Source organism: Papaver somniferum, chromosome 8, assembly GCF_003573695.1.
Source record: "Papaver somniferum cultivar HN1 chromosome 8, ASM357369v1, whole genome shotgun sequence".
In the NCBI taxonomy this organism is placed as follows: domain Eukaryota; kingdom Viridiplantae; phylum Streptophyta; class Magnoliopsida; order Ranunculales; family Papaveraceae; genus Papaver; species Papaver somniferum.
In genome coordinates, this window is record NC_039365.1 from 65745849 (window position 1) to 65752212 (window position 6364).

A 6364-nucleotide genomic window follows, 5' to 3' on the forward strand; every position below is an offset into this window, starting at 1 on the left:
CTTCCCCATGCGGCTACCAAAACGAAGGTGTGCGACGATCAACGGCTACCCTTCCATCCTAGATGCAAATCCTAGCCGTCCAAGGTCGCCAAACAACGCATGGTAACCTTTGGCCCAAAACCCTAGTTTTGGCCACGCCAAGGCATGCCATGCCACATGTGCCAATGGCATGCCAACCATCTTGCCGCGCCATGCCATACTGACCTTCCTAATGCGGCTACCAAAACGAAGGCGTACGATGATCAACAACCACCCTTCCATCCTAGATGCAAATCCTAGCCGTCCAAGGTCGCCAAACAACGGATGGCAACCTTTGGCCCAAAACCCTAGTTTGGCCACGCCAAACTGCGCCAAGGCATGCCATGCCACATGTGCCAATGGCATGCAAACCACTTTGCCGAGCCATACCATGCCGGCCTCCCCAATGCGGCTACCAAAACGAACGCATGCAACAATCAACGACCACTTTTTCATCTAAGATGCAAATCTTATCCGTCCAAGGTTACCATCTGACACATGGCAACCTTTGGCCCTAGTTTGGTCGCGCCTAAACAAAGCCAAAACCCTAACTTTTGGCCGCGCCTAAACTGGGCCATATTAAAGCCATACTGATCATACTTTCATGCCACTGGTTACCAAACGAAAGGTTGCAATAATCAACGGCTACCTTCCTCTAAAGATGCAAAATCTCGACCGTTGAAGGTCACCACCGAGTTGTCAAGTCTCCTAAGCTCAACTTGCCAGACAACAGCAACATGCTACATGTTTTCCACGAAAACCCTTGAGACATCAACACATGTCACAAACTGGGGGATGTTCAGTGGGTATTGGTTTGGCGGTTTACAACGTGCGGCGTACACTACGCTCGTTATAAGAAAGTGTCATAAGGATGAAGCGGTTAGTAAACACATGGAGTAATGGTGAAACACTTTCTTTTATGGAACATCAATTCCAAGCGTTACCGATTACCACCTCCTCCCATTTACTCACTCGTTTTCCATTTCTTAATGAGACCATAGTATATTTCACTTCGACTTGTATAAATAGGCAGTACCTATTTCCACCGAACAACAAGTTCAGGTCAGGATCATACAACACTCAGAAAACGTTTGCTAGCTTTCCCATCTGTTAGCTTCCCACTTTCTGATACAAGTCACAAAACAACTACTCTTCCAGAATCAAGTATTCTGGTCTCAACACTCTCTTTGCTTCCCTCTCCATAACCAACCCTTCTCCTCCTCTTTGTGACCGAAGCAAGTCTGGAATGGCCATTTCTTGGTTTAGGCCGGATTTGGACAGATTGATCTCTCGAATATAAAGTACTCCCTTGCAGTACATTGTTTAGAGTTTAGAATCGTTTCTCACCCACACGCCCGAAATTACCGAAATCAGCAGAAACCGTTTTCATCCTCAAACAATTGGCGACCACAGTGGGAGATTGATCTTTCGGTTACAATGTCAATTTTCGACCATCGATCTCATGCTTCGACCCAGACATCAAGGCGGTAGAAGCAGGAGATCCGATCAGGGATCGACGACTCAGTTACCAGACGACCTGATTATCAGTCTTGACACGGCGAGGGATGACTGGGGACTTCCTGAGGTTAAAAGCGAATGATCCAACCAGGGATCGAAGACTCGATTATCATATGAGACGACTGGGGACTTTCCACAATCACGGCGGTTCCTCCAGTAAAACTCGGTCTTACACCCAGAAGTTTCCTTTTTCATCAGGAGACCTGAAAAACCGAGTAAGTCTTACCTAGACAAAATACATGGTTTGATATTTCAGGTTTTCACGGTAAAGATAAAACCGATAGCCATATTGTGTTCCACCCCATGTAATCTACCGACACGCAACACTCACGGTTCCACGGTTTTCCTGGGATATTTGCGTCACTTACAATCGTAACCAAGACAACATCATTCCCAAAACAATCCATTCCAAAAACAATTCATTCCAAAATAATAACCCAAAACCCTCAAGGTAACATTTTTCTATCAACCCCAAAATCCAGGAAATCAATACCATAAACTAGGCGTTTTATTTGCCTTTCAAAAAAAAAAAAACTAAAAATAAGAAGTTCAGAAGACAGAAATACATTCAAGGAAAGTTTTTCAACAATGGCTTGCTCTTCTTAGCAAGAGCCTCCTTCGTGCTTTGGAGATCCGCCCTCTTCAACTTCAGCTTCCTGGAAAATTATTCGACTTTCGCTTCCTGCTTCTTCACCATATCCGCAGAAGGACCTTCGACTGTTTCGACTAGCAACTTTTCAACCTCAGAAAAACCGTCAACGAACCAAGGAATATTGAACTCGAAGTTTACACACATGTCACGATGGAACCTCCATCTCGAGATTACATCCTCAAAAACAGTATTACCGGTCACGTTGCACATGTCGTCAATCGAATACAAAGCTTCCTCCACACGCTTAACCAACGCAAATCGACTAGTAACCTTCTTGGTCGTGGCGATATGTTCGTAGCTTTCCCATATCTTGGTGTATAGCACCGCATGTTTTGCTGGCACGCTAAATCCCTCGATCAACACATGATCCGGATAAGGAACCAGGTATGGAGGGTTGAAAGTGACGCCCGCGTCTACATCAGCAACCGGCAAGGGATTCCTAATGATAATTGCACCTGCGGCCACTGGAGTACTCTCCATTGTCTGAGTCACAACGACGTTTCCATCTCGATCAACATCCATTTCAAGGTCGCCTGGCGCGACTACCATAATTGGAGACAAAGTTGTATCACCACCAGTCTCCATCTCAGGGCCATCTTCAGAAAAGGTTTCCCTATATGACATCACGGATTAGATATTTTCCAAAGAGAAAGAAAAAAAACATGCGAGAGACTCACTGATTCGCTTTCAGACTGGCTAGAGGAAGATTCAGAACTGCTGTCGGAAGAACTACTCTCGCCATCACTGAACTCTGAGCTTTCATCCTTCTCAGGTTCCCCATCGCCACGGATAGGCTCAGCACCGCCACCCTCCGTCTCGAGAAGCGATGTTTTCTGACTACTTGCAAGTTTGGTAAAGGCGTTCACGCTGCTGAGACCCTAGGCAAGATACAAAGACGGATACTCAGGAAAGAAATAAGGATATACACGATCCAACTAAAGTCAAGAGGAAAATCATACGTACCCACATATTGGACGAATTGAAAGTCAGTAGGGCTATCCAAACTGACTGGGAACCATCTGCACGGCTTTTAGATCTTCGCTCCTTCACTTGGGGACTATCTTCATTCGGGTTAACGGATTTTTGCTTGGGCAAAGAAGGATCCCTCAGCAGTGGATGCTCCGCTAAAACCGCAGGAGAAGGCTTACCGCGACGGTTTTCTACCACATCATTCAAGAATCCATGGAAAACGAGAAACTCATCCTGCCAAAATATGTTATATTTGGAGGTTGTTGATGGATTTCGTTCCGCAAGCAGGAAAGGGAGACTTTTACCCGACACAAGAACAGTAGCGTCGAGAGCAGTTGGCAACGAGAATTCTGGAACAATCGGCTGACGAATAAGTGGTACCCCTTGGTCAAAACCCATATGCCGAGCCACCCTATCGATATTGTAAGAGACCGCTTTGCAAGATCCTCGAAAGAAAGACGACACATAACCGGGCGTGCAGCTTCGCATGAACACCATCTCTCCAACACTCATATCCTCTTTATCAGAAGACAAAGACATGCTCGAAGCAAGAGCAAAGGAATTGAACCTGGTTCGAACCAATCTTTGGACGCCTATTCGACCGGCGCAGTATCCTAGAGCCACCCCAAGACTCGGGAAGTACGGCCAACTGTTTTGGAGCATACCTTTCGAAGTGCTCCCACGGCCACGCTTGGAGAAAGGCGGCATAAATATACGAATCCACTTTCATGTAACCATTTGAACCGCACATGTCCGCGACCAGCTGATCCAAGTGTGTGTACAGAGAACCAAGAAACAAGCCGCCAATAGGAAGAACGACACCTTTCACCAATTTTATGGAAAACTTGATAAGTTCCTGTATTGTCTCCTTCTTACCCGAGCCGTCATCGAAAATATCTCTGGATAACCAAAGAGCCAAGAACGTCGCGACATGAAGCGTACTATTCTTTTGATTCGGCTCCAACCCATCTGGAAACCACTGAGACACCCACCAGTCACAGAAGCACCTCGTCTCGTTTTCTTTTTGAACGAATCCTTCTGATTTCGCAACCAGAGCGGCGCTTATTTCTTCTTCATCTGCAGACAATTTGACATCGAGGTTTCCTATTACAGGAAGGTTCAGCAACACGGCCACGCTCTCTAAGGAGATAGTCATTTCACCCCACCTGCATATGGTCGTGTGAGTATATGGACACCATCTGGAAATAAAAGCAACTAAGCCTGGACTATCTTTCCTAATTTGAAGCACTGAGGAAGCCGCGACAGCATCAATGATCTGCGCCTTAGTCAAACAGGCTTTTACACATTCCTGGCTCATCATGAATCTCATCCATTTCTCAAAGGGCACAGAGATTTTAAATTCAATAGGAGAAGCATGATACTCTTTCCTATGACGACAAAACCTTATTACACCTCCTGGCCGAACCGACCGGGCCTCTCTTTCACTTTCCGGACCAGTCAGAAGAATCGACACATACTTGGGATGATTTCTCCTAATCGTGGCGGTGTTGTAAAGAACTCATCATCTATGTTTGGCTTGGAATTGCCAACATATTTTGGTATGGCAGAACTTTTCTCAAATGACATCCTAACGAAATTCTCCCGCGCTACTTCCACCTTCAAAATAACTACAATGGAACAATACGAAGAGAAATTATTACGGAAATTGCATGGAAATTATTTTATCAGACACAAGAGATCCATCCTGGACGCAAGCCAATTTGTTTCAAAGTCATAATGCGCATAGGAAAAGAAATGGGGACTGACAGACCCTGCATCGCCTCCTCATGCCAAGACCGTACCCTGCAGCGGGAAATTTTCGCCCGGCCGACGAGGCGCGCCCCACTACGGGAACCATACACACGGTCACACCAGGAAAAAGGAGTAAACCCTAGAAGCTAGGTTTTCACGGGAAAGGATGACAATTACCATCTCATGCATGCCTACTTTGCACGATAATTGAGGCGGCCAACATCACTACGATATTCACGCCTAAATGTTACTACAAGTTCGTGCAAAGCATACTTACGGCTAGGATTCATACCAACGCAGAAGGACAACATTTCTACAAGTTCATGAAAAGGTACGCCTACAGCTAGGGTTTGCACTAACACAAAAAAAAAGCAAGTTAAAGAGGAAGTGTTGGAAGACATACCTGGGATTCGCTCATCCGCTTTACTGTTACCACACGGCTAGAATAAAGAAAAAATAGGTGTGAAGTAAAAGGAGAGGCCGTCCCTCCATTTATAGGCGTGATACTTGGGAGTTTGAATAAGGAAAGGACTTCCTATTTGAGTCAAGTAAGGAAAAGAGGCAACCGGGCCCGCGAAGACCAATCACCATGCCAAGACCGTCCGCGCCATTTCCTTGGCCCCACCATGCCAAGCCGTCCACCATGCTTGCCTCGCCAGGACCGCGCCATGCCTTGGCCCCACATGCTTTGCCTCACCAAACTGCACCATTGCCTTGGCCCCACCATGCCATGCCGTCTGCGCCATGACTTGCCGCACCAACACCGACAACTCGCCAAGCCAGCATCATGATGTTCCCTGACCCATCTAAGGTGATGCATAGCCAGACTAAGCCGACGATCTTCATCTCACCACTTCACGGTATACACCACGAATAGAATCTACGCAAGGCCGCCAAACACGAGGATCATGGACTCTCCTTACCTCTCGAAAAAGGTGAGTCGGACCTTCCTGGCCATCTTTCCATGACTTTTCGTTTCAATTTTTGTCCTTTCCTGTCACCATCTTATGCTTAGCTCGCAACAATGCTCCTGTTCCGAGCTAAGCAGGGGACTTAATGTTGATGGTATTTTTTAGCTTAGAGTTAAAATCATAAAGCCGTACAACTAACATGACGTCACTATGACCATTAGCACATTTATTCAATCGATCAGCATGCTTACGTAAGAATTACCAGGGTACCTTTTTTTTACGTGTCATGTTCCACGGCAGAACCCTTAACATCGACCGACATCATCTATGCCAAACCCTAATTCTCATGCTACCGCGCCAAGGCATGCCAACCATGCCAGACGCACCACTGTGCCAATGGAAAACCATGACATCCACATCTCCACACCAAGGCATGCCAACCATGCCAGCCGCACCACTGTGCCAATGCCAAACCATGCCAGCCACATCTACCGCGCCAAGGCATGCCAACCATTCCAGCCGCACCATTGTGCCAATGGAAAAC